The sequence below is a fragment of the Elephas maximus genome, chromosome 13 (assembly GCF_024166365.1).
Source record: "Elephas maximus indicus isolate mEleMax1 chromosome 13, mEleMax1 primary haplotype, whole genome shotgun sequence".
Classification (NCBI taxonomy): Eukaryota; Metazoa; Chordata; class Mammalia; order Proboscidea; family Elephantidae; genus Elephas; species Elephas maximus.
This window is the reverse complement of record NC_064831.1, coordinates 76,680,582-76,694,649: the sequence shown is the minus strand read 5'-3', so window position 1 is coordinate 76,694,649 and position 14,068 is coordinate 76,680,582.

Here is a 14,068-nt window from a genome sequence, read left to right as displayed (position 1 = left end):
CAAGGGAATACTCTAGACTCTGAGACTCCTGACTTGTTAAATCTGAAAAAAAACCTTTTGGGATTTATATAATCATTGATGGCAAACTGGTGGGCCCCAGTTGAATTCAACCCTCAGACATTTTAAATCAATGAGGAAATTTCACATCAGACCTGGCTTTCTGACTTTGTGATGATGTTGCCTTCATTCCCACAACGGGCATCACCACCCTTCACAGGTAAAGCATGCACGTGCACACTCCAGTCACCCCAGCCCTGTCACTCCCTATCACCTCACCCTTGGCTAGCTTCACTTATTATTGTAATTCACCTAGCTCCAGCAGGCAGCTGAGTTTGCGACCCGGATCTAATCCACCCTCACTATTTTATAGAGACTCTGAGAGAAGAAGTAGAAGTGGAGGCACTTCCGATCCCTCACAGGATGGCAGTCTAGTATGGGCTACAGGCTTCTGTCCACAAAGTCAATCCTGTAGAAACTATGGAAGCAGAGAGAAGCCTGGATCTGAGGAACCAGGGAGACCAAAGGCTGTTGTGAACTGGTGTGTGCGTGGCAGTTGTTTGAAAAGTAGGAGGCGGGCATCAGCTGAGGGGGTGGGTAGAGTGGTTTGCTACATCAGCAGGAAAATGGTTGGAAGAGATCTTTTATGTCTTTCTCTTGCTTCTCCTCCCCATTACTCTTCTCCCAATAGGCAGAGTAATGGATACTTCCAAGGGAATATGGATCATGGGTCAAAATACCAGACACCGAAGGAGTACAGTCAATTCCTGTTATTTACGATAATGTTCAAATAAAGTCACTGTGAACACTGAATTAGTGAATACTGAATCATTTTTGCTCCTATAGGAAATACAGTTAGATTTCTGTGAGCCTCTGGTCACAACATTTTTGTCAACTAATCAATACGTAGCCTTGTTTTATGTGTGTTTTTGTTTAAAGACACCTTATTTAATATATATTGTTGATTTATTAATGTTGAACTTACACCCAACAGCAATATAACTCACGCCTAAGTGAAGCTTATCTAATAAGCATATTTTATCTGTAAGGCACATCAAGTCTATTTTTCATTTAACTGTGAGGATGTAACAAATATATTTTCAGGCATACAGGGCCTCAGAAGTTTTGTCACACAAAGATCTGTTTTGAAAATGCTCTTAACAGATATATGCACATCCATGTTTATCGCAGCACTGTTTACAATAGCAAAAGATGGAAGCAACCAAGGTGCCCATCAATGGATGAATGGAAAAATTATGGTATATTCACACAATGGAATACTACACATCGATAAAGAACAGTGAGGAATCTGTGAAACATTTCATAACATGGAGGAACCTGGAAGGCATTATGCTGAGTGAAATTAGTCAGTTGGGAAAGGACAAATATTGTATAAGACCACTATTATAAGAACTTGAGAAACAGTTTAAACTGAGAAGAAAACATTCTTTTGTGGTTATGAGAGGAGGTAGGGAGGGAGGGTGGGAGAGAGGTATTCACTAATTAGATAGTAGATAAGAAGTACTTTAGGTGAAGGGAAAGACAGCACACAATACAGGGGAGGTCAGCACAATTGGATTAAACCAAAAGCAAAGAAGTTTCCTGAATAAACTGAATGCTTCGAAGGCCAGCGTAGCAGGGGCAAGGGTCTGGGGACCATGGTTTCAGGGGACATCTAAGTCAATAGGCATAATAAAATCTATTAACAAAACATTCTGCATCCCACTTGAAGAGTGGCGTCTGGGGTCTTCAATGCTAGCAAGCAGCCATCTAAGATGCATCAATTGGTCTCAACCCACCTGGATCAAAGGAGAATGAAGAACACCAAGGACAAAAGGTGATTATTACGAGCCCAAGAGACAGAAAGGGCCACATGAACCAGCAACTACATCATCCTGAGACCAGAAGAACTAGATGGTGCCAGGCTACAACTGATGACTGCCCTGACAGGGAACACAACAGAGAACCCCTGAGGGAGCAGGAGAGCAGTGGGATGCAGACCCCAAATTCTCATAAGACCAGACTTAACGGTCTGACAGAGACTGGAAGGACCCCAGTGGGCACGGCCCCCAGACCTTCTTCTGGCCCAGGACAGGAACCATTCCCGAAGCCAACTCTTCAGACATGGATTGGACTGGACAATGGGTTGGAGAGAGATGCTGGTGAAGAGTGAGCTTCTTGGATCAGGTGGACACTTGAGACTATGTTGGCATCTCCTGCCTGGAGGGGAGATGAGGGGGTGGAGGGGGTTAGAAGCTGGTGAAAGGAACACAAAAAGAGAGAGTGGAGGGAGAGAGCAGGCTGTCTCATTAGGGGGAGAGTAATTGGGAAAAAAGGAGTGCGTAGCAAGGTGTACGTGGGTTTTTGTGTGAGAAACTGACTTGATTTGTAAACTTTCACTTAAAGCACAATAAAAATTATTAAAAAAAAAGAAAATGCTCTTAGAGAGAGTACTAAAATACAAAAATAAATACATGAGAATGCTACAAGATTATATATTAAAAAAAACTAAAATTGCATTTCTTCCTAATACTGTACACAAAGCTGGAAACCCAACGGATTTGAGACCTAAATTTGAAAAGGAAAGTAATAAATTACAAATGTGATAAAACAGAAGAATGCAGAGAGGGAGAAGAATTTTTTAAACAAAACACTGAAAGCCTATCCTTAGGGGGAAAAATGATTGATTTGATAATATAAAATTAAAGATTTTGATTCAATGTGAGCCACGGTAAAGAAAGTTAACATTTATCACAGGCTGGTAGTCGATGTATGCAATGTCAAAATCCAACTAGGTTAGTTTTACAGATATAAAAACTCATCTAATCAGGCAAAAAAGACCTCATAGGAACCTGAAAGGAAAATGGGCAAAAATGGGTAATTTTCAACAATTAAAACCCAAAAGGCTAACAAACATTGAAAAAGATGTTCCAACTTATTAGTAATCATGGAAATAGAAATTAAAATAATAATGCATATCGCTTGCATGCCCAACAGAAGGCAAAAATTAGAAAGTTGGATAATGTCGCATGCTGGGGGTACCAGACAGAAGAATCTTCATTTACTGTTGGTGGGAGTGTAGACAATGAAGGGACACCAATCTGGCCTACTTAGTAGAATTTATAAAAAAAAAGAAAATTTTTTTTTATTTTTTACAGACTCTATAATCCAGCAATTCTGCCCATAGATAAATTTCCCAATGGAATTCTTTTATAATTCCAGGTAGGTACATATACAAGGAGGTTCATGATAGCTTCATGATAGCAGAGTTGGAGGCAGTGTAGGTGCCCATTGCTGGGGAAGTAGACAAGTAAAATGTGGTACACGGGGAAGGAGAACAGAAATAGAACACTGGCGCATCATGGGGAGCGAAAGCAGTGTCATGGAACATTTCACGTACAAGCTCTCAAATGGGGAACTAATTTACTCTGTAAACATTCACCTGATGTACAATAAATGATTTTAAAAAAAGAAAACTCTAAAATATTAAAAAATGAAATAAAATGTAGTATGAGCAGCAGTTAGAAGTAGTGAATTAGATGTACATTTAACAAAATGGATATATGTTAAAAATACAACGCTGCAAGGGAAAAAAGAGGAAGAAACTAGAGTGAGGCCTAGAGCATCTGTGTAAGTTAAAAATGCATGCCCATAAAACAACAATACATATCACCAGCGGCTCCACTAGAGTTGGTGTTACCCAGTGCGGTAACTCGTGCTGTCACACACTCCACGCCCCCCCATGCTAATTACCACAATATTATAGCTGAAACACCAGAAAATTTGACGAAATCAGCAACTATAAAAACACCAGGAGTAACGATAACAACAGTGCACGCTTGTAGCATGCGCAGATGAAACCGTGTGATTTAAAGCATCCTTGTCACTGGGTAATAATGACAGCTCTGACCAGAGAGCATTAGAAGGTTCAAAAAGTAAATCGGCATAGAGTTTTAGCCTTGTAGGTATATTGATACATGTAAGCTGAGTTTACAGAAAAAAAAATTGTTATAATTAACTACAGGGATACTGTTATAAAAAATAATACATTTCTGCTGAAACACTGCACAAAAATTTTGGTGTCACGCCCTCCGACAGTGCTACCCACCGCAGTCTGCACCCCTTCGCATCCCCCTAGTGACGCCGCTGCATATTTTTCAATAACTCACGCAAGTAAAATGATACACATTTAACACATTAGAATCTAACACATTAGAAAGGCTGTTTATGGAGTTGAAGAAGAGGCACGGGAGTGGCAAAGGGAAACAAATGCAAATTTCATGGAGTCTTCTAAGACAGCTATTTTGCTTTCCCTCCAAGCACATAATAGGATTATACTTTCCGTCCACCTCCACCCTGTGGTTGGGTCAGGTCATGTGATTAGTTCTGTCCAAAGAGTTGTGGATGGAAGTAATGTATGTTGATTCCAGACCAGAGCATTTAATTTCTGGTGGGAGACCATCCAGTGCTCATGTCTCTTACCACAAATGATCATTATGAAAACACGAATTGGGACAAAAATTTATAAGCCTAGATTCTGGAGTCCCTAGGTGGCACAAACAGGTGCTAACTTGGCAGTTCAAATCCACCCAGAGGCACCTGGGAAGAAAGGCCTGGCTGTCTGTTTCTGAAAAATGGTAGCCATTGAAAACACTATGCAAGTGTAGTTCTACCCTGACACGTCACTCCCATTCATAGCAACCTCATGTATAAGAGAATGAGACATTGCCCAGTCCTACACCATCCTCACACATCATTGAAATGTTTGAGCCCATTGTTACAGCCACTGTGTCATTCCATATCATTGAGGGTCTCCCTCTTTTCCACTGACCCTCTCTCTACTTTACCAAGCATGATGTCCTTCTCCAGCAATCAGTCTCTCTGCATTGGACAAGTTGAGAAACAAACTTTTGTTGTTTCAAGCTACTGGAATCATGGGGTATTTATTACTGCAGCATAATCCTTGCCTAATCTGATTAATACAGGGAATAATCAATTAAATAAAGCAAGAGAGAGGTCTTTTAGGGGTCAACGATGTTGAAGGGTATGACTAACTCAAACGTGGGCATTTATTTGAAAGCCCTCCTGCCCCACCCCAAATGGGGCAGAGAAAGAAAACAAGGAAATTGACAATAACCCTCAAAATGATGACCAAGAATAAACACTGTGCTTGCCTAGATTTCAACAAGGTTTTCGCCACTTTTTTTTTTTTTTTTTTTTTTGCTGCTTCCATCGACAGGATAGAAATTTGTGGACTGAAGAGTGTGGTTATTGTCTTTCTCGCTGATGGAAATTCATCGTATCGTACAAGAGCTAATTAATGGACCCATGTCAGCCTAAAGCTTCTTGTTGCAAAGTTGGGCTCTCAGTCTCCTGTGTTTAATTTTTTATCCATGATTTAGAGAAAGATACAGAAAACAGACTACGTACGCGGGACAATTAATATCTGGAGAATTGCATCATGATTCGAAAGGATTCCTGCAGGCTAGCTAGACTAATGGTTCTCAGAGTAGGTTTCCCAGACCAGCACCATCAGCATCACCTGGGGACTTGTTAGAAACGCAAATTCTTAGGCCTCAAGCCAGACTAACTGAATCAGAAACTCTGGGAGTGAGGCCCAACAGTCCGTGTTTGAACGAACCTTTCAGGAGGCTCTGATGCCTGCTAAGGTTTGAAAACCAATGTTTTAGACCAATAGGGCAACACCAACAACATGCTATTTAAAAAAAAAAAAAAAAAAACAGCCGCTGAGGAATCATTCTAACTTACGGCAACCCCATGTTTTGGCGACCCCATGTGTTTCAGAGTAGAAATGCACTCCATAGGGTTGTCAATGGCTGATTTATTGGGAATAAATTGCCAGGTCTTTCTTCCCAGGCACCTCTGAGAGAGTTCAAACTGCCAGTCTTTCAGTTAGTAGCCACATGGTTAACCGTTTGCACCACCCAGGGACTCCACATGTTATTTAAAGGGGATAAAAGTAAACTTGCCCCTCCCACCCTGCCCATCCCTCCACAATGAAAAAGAAGAAAAAAGCTTGTAGACCAAGGAAATAGGCCATTTAATGGTATTTGTGGAAAAGACTTAGAAGTTTCAGAGTTCTTTATTTTGTCTTGTTTTTTACTATAAGCTCTAACTGAACTAACTACTGGTGTATGATGGAGCCTCCAAAAAAAATTTAACTCAGTCTTCAAAAATCCACTGCCATCAAGTCGATTCCTGTTTAGAAACATTTAGACTATTGGCTATATCCTGCAAACAAACCTACCATGAGCAAACCTGTTGCTGTCAAGTCAATGCCAACTCATAGTGACCCTATAGGACAGAATGGAACTACCCTGTAGGGTTTCCAAGGCTGTAAATCTTTACAGAAGCAGACTGCCACATCTTTCTCCCACAGAGCAATCAGTGGGTTCGAACCACTGACTTTCCGGTTGGCAGCCCAGTGCTTTAACCACTGTCCCACCAAGGCTCCCCAACTCAATCTTAGGTTATATTAAAAGAAGTGTCTACTATCACTGAGGAGTTCAAGGTGACTTAGCTCCTGGGATCACAAAGCAGAATTTTCTATGATTGGAACCAAGCTTATTCATTAAAAAATATTATATGCCATGTAATAAATTTGCAAGGTTCCAACTCAAGGGATACAATGGATATACAATAAAATGCCTCCTCCCACTCATTCTCTAGTCATGGGGTTCCTTTCTTTGAATAACCAATTTTGCTACCATATTTCATTGACTTTAAGATCACATTTTGACATCTCTGGAATCAGGACGTGTCTTACAATAGCTGACAGCCAGGTGGCTCTCATCACATTCATGCCATTGCCAGCACATGTGCAAACTTGTTTATAACTTTTTGTACCGTCATCACTTCAAATGATGTACGTGTATTGCTGGTACTCCACTTGCTAAATTTAATTGCTATTTAAAATAAATTTAAAAAGAGTGTACTGTGATTCAGCATTGCAATGAAAAGTCATTGAGGATACAGAAAGTTGCAGATACAACCGGGCGGTGTAAAACTGATTATCAGCAAAGCAAATATACGCATTGCTGGAGAAATGGCCTCAATTCCATATTTCTTGTAAAGCTACCATCCAGTGTTTCTCAGCAGCAGAGTCTCTAACTATAATGTGCACATGAATCCCCTGGGATCTGGTGAAAGTGCGAATTCTGATTCACCAAGTCTGGCATGGCTCCAACATTCTGCATTTCTAATAAGCCGCTTGCTGATGTGGATGCTGCTGGTTCATGGACCATACTTTGAGGACTCAGAGAGGAAGATACCCAAACTAGATGAAGAGATGTTACCTTCTGAGATTCATGCAAGAGGCTTGCTTACCTCATGCCAAGCAATGTAACTTAAAGCAGGGAAAATGGCCAGATCTCACAGAATAGATACAAGAAATTTCAAGCAGTGCAGGGCTGGTGTCAACAACCATGTGTCACGCAGGACTATTTTTACGGCATTGTGTCATCTCATTTCTTTTTTTTTTTTTTTTTGAGGCGGAATGTGATGAGTTCTATTTTTTTTTTTTTTGCATTTTTTAAAATTTTTGTTGAGCTTCAAGTGAACGTTTACAAATCAAGTCAGTCTGTCACATATAAGTTTATATACACCTTACTCCTTACTCCCACTTGCTCTCCCCCTAATGAGTCAGCCCTTCCAGTCTCTCCTTTCGTGACAATTTTGCCAGCTTCCAACCCTCTCTACCCTCCCATCCCCCCTGCAGACAGGAAAGGCCAACACAGTCTCAAGTGTCCACCTGATACAAATAGCTCACTCCTCATCAGCATCTCTCTCCTACCCACTGTCCAGTCCCTTTCATGTCTGATGAGTTATCTTCGGGAATGGTTCCTGTCCTGGGCCAACAGAAGGTTTGGGGACCATGATCGCCAGGATTCCTCTAGTCTCAGTCAGACCATTAAGTATGGTCTTTTTGTGAGAATTTGGGGTCTGCATCCCACTGATCTCCTGCTCCCTCAGGGATTCTCTGTTGTGCCCTCTGTCAGGGCAGTCATTGGTTGTGGCCGGGCACCAACTAGTTCTTCTGGTCTCAGGATGATGTAAGTCTCTGGTTCATGTGGCCCTTTCTGTCTCTTGGGCTCTTAGTTATCGTGTGACCTTGGTGTTCTTCATTCTCCTTTGATCCAGGTGGGTTGAGACCAATTGATGCATCTTAGATGGCCGCTTGTTAGCATTTAAGACCCCAGACGCCACATTTCAAAGTGGGATGCAGAATGTTTTCATAATAGAATTATTTTGCCAATTGACTTAGAAGTCCCCTTAAACCATGGTCCTCAAACCCCCACCCTTGCTCCACTGACCTTTGAAGCATTCAGTTTATCCCGGAAACTTCTTTGCTTTTGGTCCAGTCCAGATGAGCTGACCTTCCATGTATTGAGTATTGTCCTTCCCTTCACCTAAAGTAGTTCTTATCTACTAACTAATCAGTAAAAAACCCTCTCCCACCCTCCCTCCCTCCCCCCCTCGTAACCACAAAAGTATGTGTTCTTCTCAGTTTATACTATTTCTCAAGATCTTATAATAGCAGTCTTATACAATAATTTGTCCTTTTGCCTCTGACTCATTTCGCTCAGCATAATGCCTTCCAGGTTCCTCCATGTTATGAAATGTTTCACAGATTCCTCACTGTTCTTTATCGATGCATAGTATTCCATTGTGTGAATATACCACAATTTATTTAACCATTCATCCGCTGATGGACACCTTGGTTGCTTCCAGCTTTTTGCTATTGTAAACAGAGCTGCAATAAACATGGGTGTGCATATATCTGTTTGTGTGAAGGCTCTTATTTCTCTAGGGTATATTCCGAGGAGTGGGATTTCTGGGTTGTATGGTAGTTCTATTTCTAAATGTTTAAGATAAAGCCAGATAGATTTCCAAAGTGGTTGTACCATTTTACATTCCCACCAGCAGTGTATAAGAGTTCCAATTTCTCCGCAGCCTCTCCAACATTTATTATTTTGTGTTTTTTGGATTAATGCCAGCCTTGTTGGAGTGAGATGGAATCTCATCGTAGTTTTAATTTGCATTTCTCTAACGGCTAATGATCAAGAGCATTTTCTCATGTATCTGTTAGCTGCCTGAATATTTTCTTTAGTGAAGTGCATGTTCATATCCTTTGCCCACTTCTTGATTGGGTTGTTTGTCTTTTCGTGGTTGAGTTTTGACAGAATCATATAGATTTTAGAGATCAGGTGCTGGTCGGATATGTCATAGTTGAAAATTCTTTCCCAGTCTGTAGGTGGTCTTTTTACTCTTTTGGTAAAGTCTTTAGATGAGCATAGGTGTTTGATTTTTAGGAGCTCTCAGTTATCTGGTTTCTCTTTGTCATTTTTGGTAATGTTTTGTATTCGGTTTATGCCTTGTATTAGGGCTCCTAGGGTTGTGCCTATTTTTTCTTCCATGATCTTTATCATTTTAGTCTTTATGTTTAGGTCTTTGATCCATTTGGAGTTAGTTTTTGTGCAGTCATCTCATTTCTTGGCAGTCTTTTTTATTTGTTTGTTGTACAACAGCAGTCAGAAAATCAAACGACATATTGAATTGGGAAAATTCCAAAAGACCACTTTAAAGTGCTAAAAAGCAAAGATGTCACTTTGGTGACTAAGGTACATCTGACCCAAGCCATGGTCTTTCCAGTTACCTCATATGCATGTGAAACCTGAACATTGGAAAAGGAAAATCAAATGAGAATTGATGCATTTGAATTGTGGTGTTGGTGAAGAATATCAAATATACCATGCACTGCCAGGGGAATGAACAAATTAGTCTTGGAGGAAGTACAGCCAAAGTGAGGATGGTGAGACTTTGTCTTGGTTACTTTGGACAAGTCATCAGAAAAGACCAATTGCTAGAAAAAGGCATCATGTTTGGTAAAGTGGAGGGTCAGTGAAAATGAGAGAAACTGTCCATGAAATGGATTGACATGGTGGCTGCAGCAACGGGCTCAAACATAGCAACAATCACAAGGATGGGACAGAACTGGGCAATGTCTTATTCTGTTATACATAAGATCATCATGAGTTGGAGCCAACTCAATGGCAACTAACCACAACAATGTAAAACAATGGAGCATCTTAAAATTAATGGCACTTTACATTCGATGAAATACAATAGCTCTTTGTGGATATTTCCAGAAATATCTTGTGCATATGCAGCAAATACATAAATGTATTATTTTTCCCTCAAGCTTATTTTTTTGTGCTTTAAGTGAAAGTTTACATATCAAGTCAGTCTCTCACACAAAAACTTATATACACCTTGCTACATTCTCCCACTTACTCTCCCCCTAATGAGACAGCCCTCTCCCTCCCCTCACTCTCTCTTTTCATGTCCATTTCACCAGCTTCTAACCCCCTCTACCCTCCCATCTCCCCTCCAGACAGGAAATGCTAATACAGTCTCAAGTGTCCACCTGATCCAAGAAACTTACTCCTCACCAGCATCCCTCTGCAACCCATTGTCCAGTCCAACCCATGACTGAAGAGTTGGCATCGGGAATGGTTCCTGTCCTGGGCCAACAGAAAGTCTGGGGGCCATGACTACTGGGGTCCTTCTAGTCTCAGTCAGACCGTTAAGTCTGGTCTTTTTATGAGAATTTGGGGTCTGCATCCCACTGCTCTCCTGCTCCCTCAGGGGTTCTCTGTTGTGTTCCCTGTCAGGGTAGTCATCGGTTGTAGCCAGGCACCATTTGGTTCTTCTGGTCTCAGGATGATGTTGTCTCTGGTTCATGTGGCCTTTTCTGTCTCTTGGGCTCGTAATCACCTTGTGTCCTTGGTGTTCTTCATTCTCCTTTGATCCAGGTGGGTTGAGGCTCGTTGATGCATCCTAGATGGCTGCTTGCTAGCATTTAAGACCCCAGACCCCACTCTTCAAAGTGGGATCCTCAAGCTTATTTTTAATATGTATAATGTGGGAAAGATTTTAAGAGGCTTTAAAAGGCAATGAGAGTGTAAGTAGGAATGTTTGCCCCCTGATGGGCAAACATGTCATATATGGGCGCTTTTTTAAAACATTTATTGAGCACCTACTATGTGCAAAGCTCTGAAGACAGTAGTGAACTTAGAACCTAATAGAAGAGACGTAAATACATAATAAGTTTTTTTCTTTTGTATTCTCTTTTTTATTATTGTGGTAAATATATAGCTGACAAAACATTTGCCATTTCTACAATCTTCATATGAACAGTTCGGTGTCATTAATTACATTCATTATGTTGTTCAACCATCATCATTAACCATTTCTGAATGTTTCCATCATCCAGTAGATGTGTCCTCTACTAGAAGTTTATACCAAGTTCTGCTAGAGCATAAATAAGGCAACAATTAATCTTCTCTAGGAGATGAAAGTCAGAGCAGAACTCACAGAAGACATGCTGTTTGCATGAGGTCTTAAAACACAAGTGGCGTATGCCAAGCCGAGAAAGTAGGAAAGGGCATTGTAAGCGAAGGGAACAGTAAGATCAAAAGACCAAACCAAAACCAAACCCACTGCTGTCAAGTTGATTCTGGCTCAGTAGAGACCCTATAGGACAGAGTAGAACTGCCCCGTAGGGTTTCCAAAGCTATAATCTTTACAGAAGCAGACTGCCACATCTTCCTCCCAAGGAACAACTGGTGAATTAGAGCTGCTAACTTTTAGTTAGCAGCTAAGCACTCAACCACTATGCCACCAGGCCTCCTTGATCAAGAGACCAAAACTAAAAGTCAAACCCATTTTCTTCTAGTCGATTTCAATGCATAGTGATGGTATAGAACAGAACACAATTGCCCTATAGGGTTTCCAAGGCTATAATCTTTACAGAAGCAGACTGCCACATCTTTCTCCCAAGGAGCAGCTAGTGGGCTCGAACTGCCAACCTTTCAGTTAGCAGCTGAGTGCTTAACAACTGCGCCACCAGGGCTCCTTGATCAAAAGACCAAAGGGATAAAAATGCATATCATGAGCTGAAAAGAGGTGTGAGGTTCAGTCGAGTGTGGAGTTGGTGAGGGGAAAGGGAGAGTGTAGGGAAAAAGGTTGGAAAGCAAGTTGGGGCCCATGAGTTTGTAAAATGCTTGAATGCTATTCTAAGTGTTTAGATTTTATCTGGTAGACATTGAGTGCTAATACCAGATTTTATGGGGGAGTGAAATGCTCAGACCTGAGCTTTAGAAAGATCCTTCTGGCCATGGCTTGGAAAACAGACTCAGGAGAGAAAGACCAGGGAGAGTGGTGAGGAAGCTACCAGAAAAGCTCAGGTCAGATGATCAAGGAAGTGACAGAGACTAGTGGTTGTCTTCCAATATCCATTCTCCCCTTCTTGAGAATAATAGAATCTCTAGACTTCAGCTGGGCACTTCCCAGCCTCTGTCGCAAAAGGTATGGCCAAGTAACTAAGTTCTAGAAAGCAGGATAAAAGCAAAAGTAATTTATACAACTTCCAAACGGTGGTTTTCAAAGGAAGGCAAATGCCCTGGACCTGATGGTGAGTCATGTTGGATCAAGATGAGTACAACAGCCTAGTGATAGCAGAACAACAAAACATAAGGAGCCTAGAGTACTGACAAAGGAGCCCTGGTGGTGCAGTAGTTAAAGCACTGGGCTGCTAACCTAAAGGTCAGTGGTTTGAACCCACCAGCCACTCTGGGGGAGAAAGATGTGGCAGTCTGCTCCCGTGAAGATTTACAGCCTTGCAAACCCTGGGGTGGAGGCGGGGGGCGGCAATTCTACTCTGTCCTATAGGGTCACTATGAGCTAGCATCTACTCGGTGGCAATAGGTTTGGTTTTTTGGCTTTGGTAGGGTACTAACACCATGAAGCTCTCATGTTGTTGTTAGGTGCTGTTGAGTCAGTTCCAACTCATAGAGACCCTACGTACAACAGAACAAAACACTGTCTGGATCTGTACCATCCTCACAATCATTGGAATGCTTGAGCCCATCATTGCAGCCACTCTGTCAATCCATCTCATTGAGGGTCTTCCCCTCTTTCACTGGCCCTCTACTTACCAAGCATAATGCCCTTCTCCAGGGACTGGTCCCACTTGATGCTGTGTCCAAAATACGTGAGATGGAGTCTCACCATTCTTGCTTCTAAGAAACATCCTGGCTGTACTTCTTCCAAGATAGATATGTTCACTCTTCTGGCAGTCCATAAAATATTCAATATTCTTCACCAACACCGTAATTTAAAGGCATCAATTTCTTCTTTGATCTTCCTTAATCACTGTCCAGCTTTCACATGGATATAACTTGACTGAAAATACCACGGCTTGGGTCAGACACACCTTAGTCCTCAAAGTGACGTCTTACCTTTTTAATACTTTAAAAAGTCTTTTGCAGCAGATTTGCCCGATGCAATACGTCGTTTGATTTCTTGACTGTTGCTTCCATGGGCATTGATTGCGGATTCAAGTAAAAAGAAATCTTGACAACTTCAATCTTTTCTCCATGTATCATGATGTTGCTTATTGGTATTCTCATACCAGCCTGGAATTGCTTATTCCAAGACGGTTATGTAAGGCAGAAATAAACTCTTATCTTGTTTACATCACTGTTACTTGGGGTCTTTTTCACAACAGCTGAACTTCTGCCTTAGAAATACAATAACCTACATGGAGGCAGAGACAGTGGGTACCAAGAGGGAGCGATGGTTTTGAGGTGAGGTCAAAAGAGAATTTGTCAGGAAATGGTGATACAATGGATGTGATGGGGGGGAGGATTTTAGCAAAACTCTCAGATGTAGTGACTTATACAGTGGGGTGAATAACAATGAAAGTCATTAATCAAGATGGGAACAGGGAAGAAGGAACAGGTTTTAAAGAAAATATAAATTCAGATTAGATATGCTGGGTTTGAGTTGCCTGCAACATAAGCATATGGAGATATAGATAAATAGGTGCAGAGCTCAAGAGAAGTAGGGAAGTAGACCTAAATTTGAGTAAATGGATCTATAGGTAGCCTGTAAAGACATCAGATTGCCTTGTAAGAGTCTGTTGAGTAAGAAAAAGGATAAGGATGGAAGCCTGGGAGTATCAGAATGTACTCAGTTGCAGGCAACA